Source organism: Panthera onca, chromosome B3 (genome assembly GCF_046562875.1).
Source record: "Panthera onca isolate mPanOnc1 chromosome B3, mPanOnc1 haplotype 2, whole genome shotgun sequence".
NCBI lineage: Eukaryota > Metazoa > Chordata > Mammalia > Carnivora > Felidae > Panthera > Panthera onca.
In genome coordinates, this window is record NC_138344.1 from 129,394,177 (window position 1) to 129,415,245 (window position 21,069).

A 21,069-nucleotide genomic window follows, 5' to 3' on the forward strand; every position below is an offset into this window, starting at 1 on the left:
TCAGTTGACATTTATGTATAGTGTAAGGTAACGTATGAGATTCTTTTCTATTTTAAAATTATTATCTAGTTGTTTGAAAAATCTTTGTTAAAAATAATTTTCTTACACAATTTAATTTTTTTATACCTTTCTAAAGATCAATTTATCAGATAAGTGTGCATCAGTTTCTGGACTCTCTATTCTCTTTCACTGATACAATGCCAATGCTATATGGTTTTAATTACTGTGGTTTAAAATAAACTGAATTCATGTCTTGGTACTCTTTTCTGTGATTGTTTTTGCTATTCTAGTTTCCTTTTATTTCCAGTAGAGAATTCACTTATCAATTTATACTCACACAAAAGAGGCTTCTTATGATTTTAAATGAAATTGTGTTAAATCTATGCATCAAATTTGGGGAAATAAACATCTTAACAACATGAGTCTTTCAATTCGCACTTAGGTCTTATTTTAAGTTTTCTCTACACTGTCTTTGCAAAAGTTTAGCTATGATAGTCTTGCATCCTTTTAATAAAATTATCCCCAAGTATTTTGTGCTTCTGGTGTTAATTGAGAATCTTCAAAAAACTTCCCAGTTGCTCATTATTGCTACCTAGAAAGATCATTATTATATATTTACGTTATATATCTGTAACCTTGTTAAAAAGCACGTATAATTTATAACAGATTTCTGCATATGTCATTGTATTTTAATGTCAATAATCATGCCAAATGTGCACGAAGAGTTGGACTTTTCCTTTCCAATGTTTTTACTTTTGTTGCTGTTTTTTTGTTTTTTTATTTTTTTTTCATTTGTGCTTTATGATATCAGATAGGTTCTCCTGTAAATGGCTGAATGAAGATGGTGAAGGAAGAGATTCTTGCCTTCTCCTCGAACTTAGAGGAGATATATTCAAAATTTCACCAGGGTGAATGTTGTTAGTTGTAGGCTCTTTGTGGATGTCCTTCAATAGACAGACAAAAATGTCTTTCTATTCCTAGCTTGCTTAAAGTTTTTTTTTTTTTTTCATGAATGTGTGTTAAATTTGATCCAGTGATTTTTCTGCAGCTATATAGATGATCATGTAATTTCCCAGTTTTTTTTTTTTTATGTTAAACGATCTTTGCATTCCTGGCATAAATTATGATGTATTAGCTACTTATATATTGGTGGATTTGATTTCCTAATGTTTACTGAAGGATTTTGCATCTATGTACACAAGAGGTAGTAATTTTTTATTGTATTTTTCTCACCATTTCCTTGTAAGATTTAGACATGAAGGTTATTGTAACTTCATAAAAACAATTGGGCATATCTCTTCTTCATATTCTGATATAGTTTGATAATAATCAAGACATATTGAAAAAGCTTTCACCTGTCAGAGATGGGACAATTTGAACACCAAAGAGCATAATGATTGTAATGGGTTAAGACCCATTGTATGTGAGTTCAAAAATCATTGATAAATTTTGGAGATAGGAAATTATATTATAATTTTGGAGCAGTCAGTATTCTTTTAAAAATGAAATAAGTTTCATCCCAAAAATACAAAAATACGAATTCAATGAGATACATGCACCCCAATGTTTGTCACAGAATTACTAACAATAGCAAAATTATGGAAAGAGTCCAGTGTCCGTTGACTGATGAATGGATAAAGAAGATGAGGTAGATATATAGATATATATATACACTCAGCCATAAAAGAAAATGAAGTTTTGCCATTTGCAATGACATGAATGGAACTAGAGAGTATAATGCTAAGCAAAAAAAGTTAGAGAAAGACAGACACCATGATTTCACTCATATGTGGAATTTAAGAAACAAAACAAACAAGCAAAAGGAAAAAAGAGAGAGAGAGAGAGAGAGAGAGAGAGAGAGAGAGAGAGAGAGGCAAACCAAGGAGTAGACTCTTAACTATAGAGAACAAACTGATGGTTACCAGAAAGGAGGTGGGTCGGGGAGATGGGTAAAATAGGTGATGAGAATTAAGGAGTGCACTTGTGATGAACACCAGGTGATATATGGAAGTGTTGAATCAGTATACTGCACACCTGAAACTAATTTTACATTGTATGCTAACTAACTAGAATTTAAATAAAAACAATGGGGGAAAAAAGAATTGCATGGGTTGACACATAGTAAAAAAAAAAAAAATGGATAAAAACATTTGAACTATATTTTTTATATGAACTATACCTCATGTAAACAAATAATTGAGGAGAGGAAATTTATCTTGAAAGAAGCTTTCTAGCTAATAAAATACACAAGAGAATTAGTATATTGTTATTTTCCAACCCTTTAATGGATTTCCGTGTCTATCCAAAGTTCACCAGTGGCTAACATCAACTAACAACAAGTTACCACACAGACAAATTCACACAAAATGTAGTATGTAACACCCACCTTATATGTCTCATGGGGACTACATGTGAAATAGTTCTACCAAAATAAATTTGAACTTCAATCTGACCAAGACTCTAGATCTAGATTTCAATTTATAGAAAATACACGACACAGATAATGATAATAAGACACATCAAATGTATTCAATTAGCAGTATTCAGATTAGGTAAATCTACAGGAAAAATAACCTGGCTTCACCAACCAAAAGGAAAAAACAAAAGAAAAGTTAAAGTATAATATTTGTATTAGAGAGGCTCAAAAGAGATTTCACTGAAATACATAATACACTTTAGAACCCAAACTGCAATTATATAAATAGTTCATATATGCATACAAACATACGTGTAAATACATACATAATACACATGTATATTATTTATTTATATTTTAATATGTTTATGATTTTATTATTTCCTTTAATAATAATACAATAATAGGAAAATTGACAACTAGGTTATGTATTCCTTCTAATATGATTAGATATGCATTCCATGATGATATTTTTAAAAGCTGAATTAATTTTGGTAGATGTTTTGACAGTATTGTGATCATGTAAGAATATATTTTACATGTAATTTTCTAACATGTAATATTCATTGGATGTGATCACAATATTGTGGTCATTTAAGAAAATGTTATTTTTCAGAGATGTATTCTGAAGTATTTAGGAATGAATTATCTAGGAATTACTTTTAAATATCAGTTGAACAAAAAAAAGATAAAGCAAATATGACAAAACATTGATATTTCCTTAATCTCAGGTTGGGGTTCAATTATGTTATTCCATCTATCTTTATGGATTTTTGAAAAACATAACAAAGCTTTGGTATGAAAGTAATAATACTAGTAAAATGCTTTAGCAGTAGATTTATCATCAGTAGTATCCAGGTGATTAATGTGTATTAAAAGTTACTGTATATTTATTTGAACCAATTTTGCAGTATATTTGCTAGGAAATATTTTGGTAACTTTGCAGATTGATGAGTGCATGTGCAATTTTGAAAGTCGTAAAAAGGTATGATTTTTATAATGCCATCTAATTTAATTCACTCAAATTCCAAACAATTTTGAACAAAGATTGACTTTAGTAAATATCCAGGATTAAGAAGTTACTTTAAAAAATAAAGAAAACAAAACTATGAATTGGTATCTGCTTGTTATTACTGCATTGGAGGTACCTTTTTCATTAAATTACTGCTTTTTCTTATTGTAGATAATGAGGATTTTGTCCCTTGTCTATTAAGGGCTTGAACAGAAAAGATAGAAGAAAATATAAAAGTCAAGGCATCCTGACTCATGTAGTCATTATGGACACACAGTAAAATAAAATCATTTTGATAAGATATCTTGGGAAAGAAGGTAAAGTCACTATGATTGCTGCATCTTTGATAGCTGAAAATCAATATAATAAATTACATATTTTATATCCACATATAAATGCATTAGATACATTCTGATCATTCCTCAGATTCTTGTAAATTTCTCTAATGCAAGTTGTTTATGTTCCTCTATAAATAAATACTTTCCAGATAGCTAGGTTTTTACTTTAGCACATAGTTAACTATAATCTTTTACATGCCATAAATTTGCACCTAAATCATCCCTCATTTATAAAACTCTAGTCACATTCAAAGTTAATTGGAAACTTGAAATGTCCCCTAAAGCATATCCATATAAAGGTCAGTAAAGAGGTAATAATAATTATTAAAAAAAAAAATAGGACACAAGGTGAGGGTCTTAATAAACCACTTTATTTAGGGTTGTTTATTATGAATATATTTTAAAACTGTAAGTTCAGAATAAACAAGTCTAATAATTTAAGGAAATCTCTAGATAGAGCAAGAAACAGCTAGGTGCTTAATAAATATGTGGCTTTAAACGACTCAGTTTTATTAATGGTGACAGCAACTTTGGGATTCAAATGGACACAAAATTACATAGAAAAGGAGAGCCATGGAGAGAGAAAATATATGCTCATTTGAAATAAACCAACTTAAGTACAAAGAAGTCAGCTTAGTTCCTTCTTCTCATCAACTTGTTTTCAATGGATTACAATCTTACATCCAATTTTCCCCATCTGTGTGGACCTTGGGAATGCATCTGTGGTCTTCAAACCATTATTGGATGTGGGATTCCTTGAGCTCTTCTGGGTGTGCTTCATGGAGTGAACATATAATTTATCTTCTAAATCCGAAGATGTTTGACAGTGACAGAAAGAACTTTGAATAATTGCACTGGCATAATAAGTATGGTGGGGGACTGCCCTGGGCCAGCTGGAATATCTGCTTACCCTCCGCATGACCCCTCTATCCTGGAGAATGGACCAGAGCCTTGTATAGCATAGTTGTTTGATCTCCAGTGCCACAGTGTGAGTGTGAGTGTGTGGGGGGGGGGGGGTCGGGGAGGGGAGGGTCTTTACTTGCAAGATCATCTGGATCCCAGGAAATCAGTCAGGTGGTCACCAAATTGTGAAGTCTGTAGAAGACATTAGACTTAATAGCAGCTCAGTAGAGCACACAGACAGATTCTTTAAATATCTCCTTCTTGGGACCCTTGGGCATCTCAGTTGGTTAAGCTTCCAAATTCAGCTCAGGTCATGATCTCATGGTCATGATCTTGCACTTCCAGAGTCGAGCCCCACGTTGGGATCCGTTGGGCTCCATGCGGACAGCTCAGAGCCTGGACCTGCTTCAGTTCTGTCTCTCCCTCTCTCTCTCTCTGCCCCTCCCCTGCTCACGTTCTGTCTCAAAAATAAATAAAAATTAAATATCTCCTTGTTTTCGGGTTCCTTACGTATCCCTTACCTCAATTCAGCTTGCATTTTCAGGGATATATTCTTACCTCTCTCCCCATCTTTTCTTCTTCAATTTGAAATCTTCCTCCCCAAATGAGAAGAAGCTGGCATGAATATGAGGCTGTTCCCGGAATTATCTAACTCAATATGTTTCCTCAAACATCATGATATTTTTTTTTAGTGAATGAGTGACATCAGCCTTCCTTCCTTTGAGTTCTTGCTAACTATAGGAAGTTCTGTCTAACCTGAGCAGTCCCATTTGGAAAGCTATTAACCCCATGTGTCTACTGAAATTGAAACTGTCTAGTCAAAATTGAAATGTAGTCCAAGTGTAAATTACATACTAGATTTGCAAGACTTGGTATGAAAAACAGTGTAAATACCTCAATAATTGTGTATTGAATACATCTCAAAATATGTTGGATCTTTGTAGTTAGAATGTATTATTAAAATTCACTGTTTTTTTTTACTTGCTAATGGCTACCAAAAATTTTTCAGTTACTTATGTGGTCATATTTTTAGCTCACACAGTTCTGGTAAAGTTCTGCTAGACAGTTCTGGTAAAGATTTGCTCTACTTTAGCCTCTCATGATTTACTAATAAGTGCCTTGCCTTTTTCTTTTACTTTATGTGTCATTGCTCCAGACAGCACTGTAGATTATACTTCCTGGTCTACGTGTTTCCTTTTACAGCCTACTGAAAAATTTTGCCATGCAATGGCGATCTCCTGATAATCTAGAAGCTCCTGTATTATGAATGAAACTTTTAAAACAAGACCCCATACTTCCTGTAGTTCGGTCGGCACACATTTTCAGTAGGTTTTCAGCACAGCTGAACTCCCAACACAGCCACTAACACTACCTCCTATTAGCACAGCACATCGTAAGGGAGGCAGATAGCATGCTCTGGAACAAGATTATGCTTTTATATTAATTTGAGGGATTTTTACATATAACCTTGATTGGTATTATATAACATACTGTTCTTTCTGATTAAAATTGTTAAGATGCACAGTCACCCCCAACTCACTTTTTGTGTGGATCATGTCAGACAAAACACTGTCTCTTTAACTGTAGGATATTTTTCTTCCTCCTCAACCCCCATGATCAATGACTAAAGAATATTTCCTTGCTTTAAGAGAATATGACAGTTGTTCCCTATTTACCAGCTATAAGCACCTACAGTTTTGTATCTCATATTCTGTATCCTATATGTTATATAAGACATATGTTATACATATATGTGTGTGCATATATGTGTGAATGTGTGTTTATGTATATTTAAACTATGTCCTTTCCATCTACTGTTATCAGTTAAAGTTATTCACTAAAAGCTACTCTCATGGTGTTACATACTGTGGGATGACCATTAGTTGATGTCAAAGGAATAAATTATCATCAGAGATAATCTGACAGTTACTTAATGTAACTGCATCTTTACTGAATATATTAATATATGCATCTCACGCTATGTACTCATAAACCTCAGAAAAAAATAAACTTCTGTCCTGATTTATGGATAGAAAATTGACTTCTGAATTTACTACCCACTACCAATAAATAAAATGATTTTAAAACCCTGTTAATTTTTCACTCTGCTTACATTAGTTTTCAGTCAATTTAATCCATCCCAGGAAATACACTTGCATGAACATGACTCAAAATAGATGAATCATTGAAATTCATTCCCCTACAAAAAAGGGAGCTGTACAGACATGACTCTGAATAACTACCCACCATTAGCTTCCCCATGGAACTCATTTTTTGGTTTCATTGTCTGTTCCTAAAAAAGCTGAAAATATCATTTGGAAAATTGCTGATAGCTTGGAAGATGGGAAATCTCAAAATATGTTCTGAAGCCCAAAAACTGTATAGCAAATGGAGTGAACAAAAAGATGCAGATAGAATGAGTCCACGCGCACAGCTTCTTCACCTGCCCTTTTCAACTGTGCAGCGCTCCCATGTGCATTGATTTCACGTGTTTACATGTTAAGAAAAGATTTCTCAAGCAGTGCAGTATGGTTGGGATTTGGTACAAAGATGAATTAAGCATGCATTAAACATGCTTTATGATCTACTACTTTAAGATGTGTGATTTGACCTGTCCCTAAAATTAACAGGATAATATAATCCCATGCACAGTTCAAGGTGCTGTAAGATTTCAGAAAGCAGGGACAGTTGAAAGTTATGAATATCAGAACAGATTGTTTTTTTCCTGTTAGCAATGGTAATGAGAAGTGGGCACATTGATGGACACAGTAAAATGTCATCCAGATTCTCCAAATACATTTGAATAAATATGGAAGAAAAATGCTGTATTATATATGTTATATATATATATATACATATATATATACACACACATATATAGATATATGTATATACATAACTTTCCAATTGAACTTAATTTTAGTTCTTAAAGAATTTAAACAAAAGTTATAATGACAGAGGTAACATTCAGAAGCCTTCTCTCAAGTTGGTTTGGTTTTTATATTCTTACAACTCTGAACTCTATTAATAAAGAGGAAAATATAACTTGAGCAAACTTAACAGATGATCTGCAAATATGTGTTGTTATTTTTCTACAAGGAATACCATGTACTTATATAGAGAGAAACATTTATTATCTGGACATTTTTCGAGGCTGCAATGAATTTCCCATGATTTCCTTCAAAAACAACCTGGGGAGAGGGTAAAGTACATCATTTACAGAAATGCCTATATTATTTCTGCTATAATGAATTGACATTTACAACTTTATGAGGCCCCAATAAATAGGGGTGTGTTTGGAGAGGGGACAAGGAGGTAATCAGCACAACAAGAGAGGGAAATAAATAAAAGTTCTTCTTGTCTCTCCTTTGCACCAGTATTTTGGCATTATGCAGACAAAACATGTACACCTGATATAGTCAAGTGTGGTTAACCTCCTTTTTTGCTCTGCCCTGTACCAACTCTGCTGTATTGAATTCAGCTTGGTGAGCAAGGGAGTCTTTAAAAGCTGAACAATTCATAGCCTCAAGGACTCTTAAACTTAAGACATTTGATTAACCACAAAACCGTGGAAATGTAGGCGATGGTCAAATCTATTGGTCAAAATAGTATTCAAACCGAAAACCATACAGATTATTTACAGAAGCGTGGGATCTGCCAGTGAACCTAGACTATGTCTGAGAGATGATCATTTTGCTGGAGCCAGGGCTCAGGCTTTTTCTACAGCCAGATTTATAAAATGGACTCCATAGCTTAATTAATTCAGGCTCTGACAAGGACTTCTTAAAAGTAGAAAATAAAAGTAGATTGCAAAGGAAACATGATCACTTCGGGATGAACTACAGTTTGGACCACTAATGAGAAAAATAACAAAATTAGACCTGAGGATGTCTAGAGTGGATGTTGGTTTTACGGTGCCTCTTAATTTATGTCACAGACACAGAGGAACAAGAATGCTATTTTTGCTATGTTTTAATCTTCTGGCCAAATCCTGTTCTCATGTTTGACTATTTGGGTGGAATGCACCGATGCGATCTGGGCATAAATGATATCCTTTTACAGACCCTTCCCAGGTCTCTTGAGAAACTATTTCTGTTCTCAGAGGTTACCTCTTGAAAAATGAAATGAACTCTGGAACATGGCAGCTGGATTCCACCGTATGGTGAGCATTTTATTAACTACGATGCCAAATGATTTGTGAGAAAAGGAATGGAATGTAGGGTTTTTCCCTCCAATATATTGTAATCCATTGAAGACAGAATAAAAATACCACATTAAGGAAATCAGGTTACAATTTGTGTGTGAGTAGGAAACGCTGATTTAAACAGTATTAATTAGTCTATGGGAGAAGCACTGTTTAAAACAATTATTACTCTATTTGTTAATAAATGGCACACTATATTATGGCCCTTTAATTACACAGAAAATATATGTGTATGTCTCAACACAGTGCTGTTTTATTTATGTTTAAATTTTGTCCACTATCTCAAAGCCCTACTGTGTATAAGAATAGATGGGCTATAAATGCAAAGTAAAGTTAGTGAAAGTTCTATGACTTCTATGTGTATTTCTAGAGGAATAGGGCTATTGAACAGGTGGTGTGATATGTTAAATGTACCATGAACTAGAAGTCAGAAAACTTTTGTGTGAGTTGTGCTCTCATTGTTAACCGGTTGAAAGCCCATAGGCAAATGTAATCACTGACACAGTTCTGGACTTTGAAAAATAAAAAATAAAAAATAAATTGGACTATGTCATCCCCAAAATATATTTTCTCCCAGTGTCCTCTGACCTCTGTTCCTTGTGAAATCTATTCCTTTAATAAATCCTTAGGAGGACCTGTTCTTGGTGTGGGGAAAACAACCAAGAATCTGTCCCACAGCTACCCTGTTTTCATAGACAGAAACAGATGAGATTCTATGAGGAAATGGCATGTGTCATGAAGGAAACAAAGCATGGTGTTTTGCAAAAGAATGTCTGCGGGGTTACAGTAGGAAAGACCCTCTGAGGGCTGATACTTCACAGTCAGAGCTGAACCATGGGAAAGACCTAGGAAGAAAGAATTCCAAGCAGAGAATTAACAACTGCAAGAACGAGGGTCGTCTGGCTGGCTCAGTAGAGTGTGTGACTGTTGATCTTGGGGTGGTGAGTTTGAACCCCATGATGGGCGTACAGGCTACTTAACAAAAAATGCAAGAACTGAGAATTAAAAAGGAAAGAGAGAGGCGCCTGGGCTCAGTAGGTTAAGCGTCTGATTTTGGCTCAGGTCATGATCTCACGGTTTATGAGTTCGAGCCCCACATTGGGCTCTGTGCTGACAGGTCAGAGAGTGAAGCCTGCTTCGGATTCTGCGTCTCCCTCTCCTTCACTCATGCTCTTTCTCCCTCTCTCTTTCAAAAATAAATAAACATTAAAAAATAGTTTTAAGGGAAGAGAGAACACCATAGTGGGTCTGGAACCCGGTGGCCAAGAGGAGATGCTGGGGTGCAAAAGCCATCAGAGGGCAGATCTTGGACTGCCTCATAAATCAGCATTCAGTGTGTGGATTTTATTTTATTTTTTTAATATTTATTTATTTTTGAGAGAGAGAGAGAGAGAGAGAGAGACAGAGCATGAACAGGGGAGAGGCAGAGAGAGAGGGAGACACAGAATCCGAAGCAGGCTCTAGGCTCCGGGCTGTCAGCACAGCCTGACCCGGGGCTCAAACCCACAAACTATGACATCATGACCCGAGCTGAAGTTGGACACTTAACCGATTGCCACCCAGGCTCCCCTCAGTGTGTGGATTTTAATCTTAGATGTCTGATAATGGCATGAAGGGGTTCATAATTTTAAAAAATAACCCTGGTGGCTGGGTATAAAAAATCACTGGGACAAGTCTTAGATTGGGCTGCTAAGACAGAATAAACTGGGTTGCTTAAACAAACAAACAAACAAACAAAAATGTACTTTTCACCATTCTGTAAGCTGTAAAATCTGAGATCATGGTGCGGCCAAATTGAGTTACGGTGAGAGCCCTCTTTCTGATTTGTACATGGCCCTCTTCTTGTTGCCTCCTCAAGTACAGAAAAAGGAAACTCCCTAATGTCTTATAAGGGCACTAATTCTATTCATGAGACCTCAGTCCTCATGATCCAATTACCTACCAAAGCTTCCACCTCCTGACATCCATCTCACTGGGGGTTAGAATTTCAGCATATAAATGTGGTGTTGCGGGGGGGGGGGGGGGGGGGGGGCGGGTAACAAACATCCCATCTATGAGAGAAAGGGAAGGTGGAAGATATTAGACTAGTTCATAGACTATGAGGATAACAGCTGATCGGGGTGGTAGTGAGGTGAATAGATTCAACGCAATCAGTTTTGAAGTGAGGAATTGACAGCAATTGCTATGATAGTTTGTTCAGGGGTGAGTAAGAAAGCAAGACTCCTGGCTTTTAAGCCTGAACAATTAAGTGAAATGGTGCCACTTACCATAATGGGGAAGAATACAGGAGAGACAGGACATTCATGCAGTTGGTGGGTGGATCCCTTCTAAACTGATTAATTTAGATACGCTTTTAGATATCCCAGGGCAGATAGATGAGTCAAGAGCTAAAAAGTCTTGAGCTGCTGGTAGAGGTTTGGAATAACAGGTTATTAAGAAGCTTTAAAACCAAGAGACTGAATAGTAACTAGTCTCTGAGAATAGATTTCCTATAAAGACAAGAGTTACATGACTGGTCTAATGGAAACTTAGTTGGGGTCTGGAAGTTTCCAGAAGGAGCCAGCATACCTACCTTGGGGGTTGGGGACTTACCTCAGGCAAGACCTGGTGCTCAGATTTTCATGGTCAGAAACTTGATAGGTCTACGCATTAAGAAGCAATTCCTTCCTCAGGGACACAAAAACCAATAGTTCACAAAACTGAAATATGAAGCTAAATCATAATTTATTAATTAGTGTAAGGACCAGATAATTTTGAAATGAAAGGCATCTATATTTAAACAATGGGAATTTCTATAAATGGAACTAAATTTTACTTAGGACCCTTCTTATGCTAATCCTTTAAATGCCCCTGTTCTGATGCTGATTCTATTATAGTTAGAATTTCCTACACTGAAAGGAATATGTTAATAGAATTACCTTGAGGTAGTCTACCTCTCTCCTGGAATGGTTTACCAATAGCACCATAAATACTTTGGTGAATATTTTCTTTCTTAAAGAACTTCTGAATTGTGCTTGAATTGATGTTACAGATACTTGCCTCTGCAAATCATGCTTGAAGGCTCACTTTCCTGACCAATCTCTCTCTCTCTTTTTTTTTTTTCTGATTGACAAGTTATTTTCTCTGAATATATTAATGGACTCAGTGAGATTTCTTCAGTATTCTTAACAATTCTGTTACTTCAGATGTATTTGCCTATATCTCAGCTGTGCATCAATTTAATAACAAATCTCTAGTTGCAATGGTATGCCTCTTGCGTGCAGGTTTCGGGGGGAAACCTATAGGTGCCCTATAAGATCACAAATCACTCAAGAGTCTTTCAGTAGTACTTAGTTGGCTGTTTTTATTGAAATAACCGAAGACTAAAATCTTTCTCCACAATATGAATGGAAGAAAAATAAAGTATGTTCGTGATAAATTTGAATTATTCATATATTCAATTGACCATATTTTGCCCAGCCCCAATATGCCAGTGAAACAACTCTTGTATGGCATTTCACCTCTTTAATTTGGATATTCAGGTGACATTATTTAAAAGTTTATTTCTTACAATTTGTGAGCCCAGAATTATTTCAAAGTAACTACACTTCATCGAAGAATTTATAGATTACCTTTGAAACTCAAAGCAATCCTGCTATGTGTGGAATTTCCTGGTTAGTAAATATTAAGCTAGGATTTAGAAACTCCTATCTCCTAACATTTAATCTTAGAATATTGATAGCTAAGATTTCTTGTTGTTTTTTTTTCCTATGAGCAGTATTTTGCTAGGTACTTTAAAAAAAATCTCATTTAATCAGCATGCAAAGTAGGTCATTGTATTTTGCTCTATCTATAGCAAAATAAACTGAAAAATTATATGATGAAATTTCTGCCTAAATCCTCAGAACTGTGAAGAGATGCCACAGGTTTTGCACAAAGGGAAGCTGACTTCAGAGTTCATAAGCACTGAACCATAATGATCAATTATGGGAACTTTATTGAAGTATAATTAACATAGTGCCGTGTTAGTTTCAAGTGTATAATATAAGGATTCAACAATTCCCTACACACTCAGTGCTCATCAGGATAAGTGTACTCTTAATTCTCTTTCTCTATTTCACCCATCACTCCTACCCACCTCCCCTCTGGCAGACATCACTCTGTTCTCTATTTAAGAGTCTGTTTTTTTTGTCTTTTTTCTTCATTTATTTTGTTTCTTAAAGTCCACATATGAGTAAACTCATATGATATTTGTCTTTTTCTGTCTGGCTTATTTCATTTGGCATCATGCATTTTAGGTCCACTCATGTTGTTGTAAATGGCAAGATCTCATTCTTTTCTATGGCTGAGTAATTATAAATATATATATATATATATATGTGTGCGCGTGTGTATATATATATATATATATATACACACGCGCACACATATACACACACACACCACATTATATGTATATAATGTATATGTATATAATACCACATATGTATATAATGTGATATATATATCACATAATTTATATCACATCACATTGTGATATATATCACATTATATATATCTCACATTACATATCTATATATAGATACCTCACATTATATATCCATATTAGATATATAGATATACCACATTATATATCCATTATACATATATACCCATTACACATTTCTTTATTCATCTATGGATAATGCTTGGGTTACTTCTATATATTGGCTATTGTAAATAATGCTGTAGTAATCATTGGGTGCATATATCTTTTCAAATTAGTGTTTTCACTTTCTTTCAGAAAATACCCAGTAGTAGAATTATTGTATTAAATGATAATTATATTTTTAATTTTTTGAGGAACTTTCATACTGTTTACCACATGGCCTCACCAATTTGCATTTCTGCCGACAGTGCACAAAGGTTCCTTTTTCTCCACATCCTTGCCAACACTTGTTATTTGTCTTTTTTATTTTAGCCATTCTGACAGATAGGAGGTGACATCTCACTGTAGTTTTGATTTGCATTTCCCTGATGATGACTGATGCTGGGCATCTTGTCATGTGTCTGTTGGCCATCTCTATGCCTTCTTTGGAAAATGTCTATTTAGGTCCTCTGCCCATTTTTTAATTGGGTTATTTGTTTCTTTGATATTGAGTCATACACATTCTGTATATATTTTGGATATTAACCCCTCATCAAAGACATCGTTTTCATGTATCTTCTCCCATTCAGTAAGTTGGTTGCCTTGCCATTTTGTTGATGGTTTCCTTCACTGTGCAAAAGCTTTTTATTTTCATGTAGTCCCAATAACTTAATGTTGCTTTGTTTCCTTTGCCTGGTGAGACATATCTAGAAAAAGCATTTCTATGCCTGATGTCAAAGAAATTACTACCCTGTTTTCTTCTGGAGGTTTATGGTTTCAGGTTTCACATTTGAGTCTTTATTCCACTTTAAGTTTAGTTTTTTTGTACAGTGTAAGACAGTGGTCTAGTTCTATTCTTTTGCATATAACTGTCCAGTTTTCCCACGATTATGGAAGCTTTAATGCTCCAAATGGTCTTCATTTTCATGAGACCTCCATAGTTTGTTTTTCTTTAAATTATTATATTAAATAATTGTCCATTTTTATTTGTAACACTAATATAATATAATATAATATAATATAATATAATATAATATAATATAATATAATATAATTAAGATAAGATAGTAATCACGTGAAGGAATAGTGACATTGTTAATAAAATGACAGACCTAGTCAGGTTTGCAAATGGAGTCCTATAATCAGTCCTGAAATCATTATCAGGTTTATATAATGTTACCCGAAATAAGTAGTAAAGTTTACAACCTGAAATATATTCTCTTTAGAAATACCACTCAGTAGCGGAGATTATGACATGCTAATAACAAAGTCAAGAAAAAAACCAGGCTTTGTGGATTACTTACTAATTTTGTTCAAGAGTACCTTCATTTCATTCCTTTTTTTTTTTTTTTTTTTTCAGAAAAGTTACTCCAAGCATGAATCTTGCAGTATGTCTATAGCGTTATCTTCTCATGCAAAGAACAGCAAAATATACAAAGGTATTTATGTTGCTTGTTTTTCCTGGTAATTATTGCAAGAAATGGCATCTACTTTTTTGTTATATATACTCATCAATATTTCGTTTACAAATGAAGTAGCACTTCATGAATTCTTATATAACCTTCATTCAGCCAGAATATGCTCTCAATATGATACATAATAATCTCAGAAGTCTGGATAATAAATTATCTCAGGTGCTTTCTCTGAGGTCTGTAGAGAAATTGGAGTCCCTAGCCACAGAGGTTAATTGCTGATACTGTCCCCCACCTACCTTTGTTCTGATAAGCTTTCACTTGCTTTAACCATCTATCTCTACCACCTTACCACTTCAGAGATCTATTATATTAGAGCCTTACAATGCCATTCTGGTATTTCTTTCTCTTCTCTCTCTCTCTCTTTTCCTTCCTTCCTTCCTTCCTTCCTTCCTTCCTTCCTTCCTTCTTTCCTTCCTTCCTTCTTCCCTGTCTCTCTTTCTTTCTTCCCTGTTTGTGGTCCCCTCTGCCATGAAATATGAGGCAAATTTCATAAAGTGAGACTTGAATTTTCCTTTGACACATCACCATGTGCTTCTGCAAAACCTTCCTTCTCTGCAACCCATGGAGTAATTTACTGCCCTGAACAGTTTTTTGCCCAGTAGTAAAAGTCTTCCATCAAGGGTTTCTATCCCTCTTTGGTCAAGTCCTACAATCCTGCCTACAAGTCCTCCTGACTTCTGCCCTCTTGGTATATGACAGAGACATTTCTGACTTGGTGACTAAAAGTTCTCAAGGCAAATATGGTAACAGAATCCTTTCCGTGGCTGAGACAATGCTATGTGTTCATTTGATTATCTTTGTAAGTACACCTACCAACTGCAAAACGGGCTCTAGCTGTTTTCTACGCCATGATTCCACACTCACCTGATCCATGATGATTGGACCAGTCATCAACACAATATGGAGTCACCTGTCCAGAAATTAGGTCTGGGCAGAACAACTTCAGGTAACTGACTGCTAAGTACACTGAGGTACAAGGAAAACTAAGTTGGTATTAAAGTTCTGAGCTTCATCAATCTCTATATTAGATTACTTGACATGTTATCTTTCTACACATCTGTGTTCTTGCATACAAAATGTGGCTGGACTAGATGCTGCCAAAGGCCCGTTGCTTGGTTTCTTTGAGTCCATTTCTGTTTATGCTCCTTGATTTTAGATTACTTTTTTGACTATGTATTAAGCCTCCAAATCTAGACTGGGAACTCTCTTTCTCTGCTTCCATGATATCTTGTGTATTGCTCTATCTTATCTATTGCAGCATAGTATTCCAATTATCCGTTTACTTGTGGAATGCCACACTTAACCTATGAGTCCACTAAGATCAGGGATTTTGGAGGCCAGCACATAGAAGAATATTATTTTTGAGTTAATAATTAATCTCTTAATAACTATATACACAAAACGGTTGGGCTCCTAAACATAATTTACAGCAAAATTCCAGATAATTCTGTTTTGACAAAGAATTCTCTCTCTTCCTTGAAATATCTGCAATGTGCTACAAGACTACAAGACCTTTACCAAAAGCAGATGTTGTGAAGTCGGATGAAGCCATCATTCAGACATGTGGAATGTCCGAAACTGTCATTTTTTGGCAACCATAAGTCTGCTCTGGTATCTCGATTCAGAGACATGGACTATTTTCTGCAGGATTGTATTATAAATAGTTCATTTAAATCTCAAAATTACAAAGACTGTTTAAACTTGTATTTGGGGTCTAACATGAATAATCACTAGTTCTATTTTTCTATTTTTAGTTCTTATCAGATTGGCAAATAGTGTATATTAGATCATATTAAGTTTTATTTAATGTTATGAAAACTGTTTTATAAGTTACATGTGAGTATCATATATTTTTGGATGGTAAAGTGTGTTAAGTTTGGGGATATTATTATTAGTGTTTTCGAGTAATATCTGAAGCCATACCTTAAATTCCAACTGGCGCTGAGGTAGACTAATTAAAAAGCATAAAGTGGTTTTACTAGTCACTGCGTTTTGTTTAAACAGTTCTATCCATGACTACCATTTAGTTCTGATACTTTATGAGACTGAGGCTTTATGCTTATATTTGAGGAAATACCAGATCTGGGGAGAATATTCCCCGTTTTGCCTGTATATACACCAAAATTACAAGAAAAGAGCAGACAAATAGAGTAATCATTCTAAAGATGCAGAAAATCCTTACAGAAAACAATTTAATTTCTAACTATTGGCATGGTAGGTAGCAAATCCATCCAATTAGAGGCAGTGGGAGTGCCCATCACTCGCTGAGATACCCCACAACCAAGGAAATGGACGGAGGTGTGAATGCTGACCGGCTTGGCAAATGACAAGACCCAGAAGCACACCTTCATGAAAAAAGAGTGATGTCAGAAAATTTTGTGAGGCCTTGGAGAGACTTGGAGGCATGTTAGATAAAATATTAGGGAATTAAAATAAGTTCTGGAGAGGGGCGCCTGGGTGACTCAGCTACTTAAATCGGACTCTTGGTTTCAGCTCAGGTCATGATCTCCTGGTTTCTTGAGTTCAAGCCCCTTGCTGGGTTCTGAGCTGCCAGCAGAGAGCCTGCTTGGGATTCTCTCTCTCTCTCTCTCTCTCTCTCTCTCTCTCTCTTTCTCTGCCACTCCCCCACTCACGTTGTCTCTGTCTTTCTCAAAATAAAAATTAATAAACTTAAAAAAATAAGTTCTTGAGACATGATTAATCGCTAAATTGCTTCTTTTCATCTTTGCTGCGGGGTATCACTTTCTTCTACCCTCCCCCTTTTTTCTTTTTTCTTTTTCTGCTTCTAATACCATATGCATTTACATTACAGAAATCCTTGAATTCAGAGTCATCAGGTCATCTTCTCAACTATATAATTCTAAACGCCCCAAAATTGATATTATCTTTTAATAAAATAATAAGTGGTGTTTTTGATGAGCATGTGAGAAACTACGATATGTGACGTATTTCTCTTTCAGCTAAAACCCATTTGCATATTTTAAAACCTAAATCTTGTAAGGGAGACATTTTCCTGAATCCATTCCTGCCTTTCCATATCTAGTTCCACTGTAGCTGTTCAATGGCGTTGATTAGGAAAATACAGGACGATCTAAAGTCATGAATTTAGAAGGCAAGCGCGCAAAATATTTTTGAGCCCTAACATAAAGTGTTTCAGTTTATTGCATCCTGCCAGGGAATTTTGACCAAAACCCTAGAATCTGATGTCTTTATGAAAGGACTCAAATTCTAAGCAACACTAGTAAAACCCAATGTTCCTTACTATCGAAAGAGTGACTATATATAGGGAATTTTCCAAATATGTATCTGTTCTTCTACATTTAAACTCTTCATTTGTGTTCACTATTATACAGAAGATGAATTCTAAACTCTTTGCATGATCCACAAAGTCCTCTACGTTATGACTTTAGACTGCTTTTTTAATACTCCTTCTTCTTTCTTCCCATAAACAGGTCCTCCTCAGTAAAGAGAGTTGTAACCAATATGCATTTTCACTAAATATGAAAACGTAGATGCTAACATCCATATTCGGGCTTTCAGAAGAAGCCCAATCCTACCATAATGGATAGAATTAATTTCTAGTTTACCAAAATAAACCTGAAATTGTATCAAAATTAACTATAGCAGCTTTATCCAAAAATTAGTAGACAATTTTTTTTTAATTTCACATTATCCTACAAGAACAATTATTTCTGAACACAGTGTCAGCTGCTGGGTTATTCCTGTAGTTACTGGACTACACATGTGCAATGTTCAAAGGACATTTGTTTTCCTTTGAGATGGAGCAACACTAAAATGCTTGTTTTGGCTTCCCTACCTTGGTACTTAAGGTTGTGGCCTAGTCATTGTTTTATCTTTCTCTCTAAGATGACCTACTGGGGTGTAGATTTATCACTCATTCATATGCTAGACTGGAAAATATGATTCATGATGTTCGGGACTTTTATTGATGTGATCCCCAAAATGAAGCTTCACATACTAGGTGACAAAAAGCTTTTTAATATTTTTCAAGTATGTACCTAATATGATTGTCTCCATGCAACATCTTGTTTGTCTTGTTTTAATTTATAATATTTTTATGAGTTCCACCGATTCATACAGAAGTTGTAAGAAAAATTGTCCTGATATATGGGCTCAGAAGTAGTTGGTTTTAAGGTAATAAAACAATGTCCATGTGCCTCCGCATTCATATTATGCACACTTCCTACAATATCTTTGTAACAGATTGATAGCAGCAACTTTACAGAGAAGTCAAGGAAGATATACTTACACCCTGGATCACATCAGTTCCGGTTACTTGAAAGGAACTGCTTTATATTCAAGTAACCATTAGTATTGAACAATATCAAGAGTGGGAAAACAATTTACAATGTATAATTTTAATCCTTTCTTTTGTTCAAGAATCCTCCTCAGCGAAAAACAAAAATGCTCTTCCTTCTTTTAAAAACATTTATGTGAGAATAAAATGGGTGTGATCTGATCTTTCCTGAATGTCACAGAGTTCTTCTTCAGCTATAGGATAAAAAAAAAAAAATGTTGAAAGCAATCACCCATCTTTGTAGTCATGGTCATTAATTCTGTTTCATAAAAGGTGTTCCGTAATTATTTTGTTAAAAAAATCAACTGAAAGATCTACATATAACTTTGCATACTAGTGATCACTAAATCACTTAAGCCAATAACAATTACATGTACACACACACACACACACACACACACACACACATTATATTTACTTATTTATTTTGAGAGAAAGACAGAGAACAAGCAGGGAAGGGGCAGAGAGAGAGAGGGAGAGAACCCCAGGAAGCCTCTGCACTGTCATTGTGGAGCCTGATGTAGGACTCAGTCCCACGGAACCATGAGATCATGACCTGAGCTGAAACCAAGAGTTGGACGCTAATGAACTGAGCCACCCAGCTGCCCCCCAGACTTTTTTTTTTTGTATAGATTTTCTATTATAGAATACTCATTCAATCTGTTTCACTCTCTTGTTAGCTCCAGGAGATCCAATAGGTGCTTATCTCTCAGCAAGTAAATAAAGCAGAAGGAGAGTTAAATTCATCATTTGCCTCAGTCAATCTATATTGCCATAACAAATGACACAGATGGAGTGGCTTAAACACAGAAATGTATTTCTCACAGCTCTGGAGACTAGAAGTCTAAGATCAAGGTGCCTGCTGGTTCAGTCCCTGATGAGAACCCTTTCCTGGTTCCCACGTAGCTGTCCTCTCATTTGATTCTCACATGGCACACTACAGGCCCTTTCTCTTCTTATAAGGACACGGATTCTGTCATGGAGGCTTCATTTTCTTGACCACATCTAAACCTAATTACTTCCAAAGGCCCTAGCTATAGCCTTATGAAATGTATTTTTTTAATAATAAGACTTGAAAGTCAAAATCACTCCTTGATCCAGAGGCTGCAGGATAAATATCGTGTTAGCAGGCATGAAAATAATAGTAATTTCATTGTGCATCTCCATGAGAGCTCTTGGGTGACCATGTGCATTGTCAATGAGCAATAATATGAAAGAAGTCTTTTTTTCTGAGCAGTAGGTCTCAACAATGGGCCTAAAATATTCAGTAAAGCATGTTGTAAACAGATGTGAAATCATCCAAGCCGTGTTATTCCATTTATAGAGCATAGGCAGAGTAGATTTAGCATCATTCTGAAAAGCCCTAGGATTGTCAGAATGGCCAATGAGCATTGGCTTCAACTTAAAGTCACCAGCTGCTTTCACCCCTAACGAAAGAGTCTGCCCGTCCTTTGACTTTGAAGCCATACATGGATTTCTCCTCTCTAACTGTGAAAATCTAGATGGCATCTTTTTCCAATATAAGACTGTTTCATCTACACTGAAAATGTGTCATTTAGTGTAGCCACCTTCAGTAATGATCTTAGCTGAATCTTCTGGGTAACTTGCTGCAGCTTCTACATTGCACTTGCTGCTTCATCGTGTGATGGCTTCCTTCCTTAAACCTCATGAATCAAACTCTGGTGGTTTCCAACTTTCCTTCTGCGGCTCCATCACCTGTCAGCCTCACAGAATTAGAGTTAGGGCCTTGCTCTGGATTAGGTTTTGGCTTAAGGGACTGTTGTGGCTCTTCTGACC

General features: G+C 35.4%; 1 long non-coding RNA gene across 7 annotated transcripts in view; it reads left to right on the forward strand.

Annotated features, from left to right (window-relative positions):
• LOC132670171 (uncharacterized) overlaps positions 1 to 21,069 on the forward strand; it is a 451,329-nt gene that overhangs the window by 273,438 nt on the left and 156,822 nt on the right. For 4 of the 7 annotated variants that reach the window (XR_013555996.2, XR_013555998.2, XR_009606490.3 and 1 more), the window contains 2 exons: positions 14,840 to 14,918; positions 16,457 to 19,439. This is a non-coding gene — a long non-coding RNA (uncharacterized LOC132670171). Of the gene's footprint in view, positions 1 to 14,839; positions 14,919 to 15,758; positions 15,901 to 16,456; positions 19,440 to 21,069 lie in introns of those variants that run through there. The other 3 variants (XR_013555995.2, XR_013555993.2, XR_013555994.2) reach the window with 2 other exon arrangements.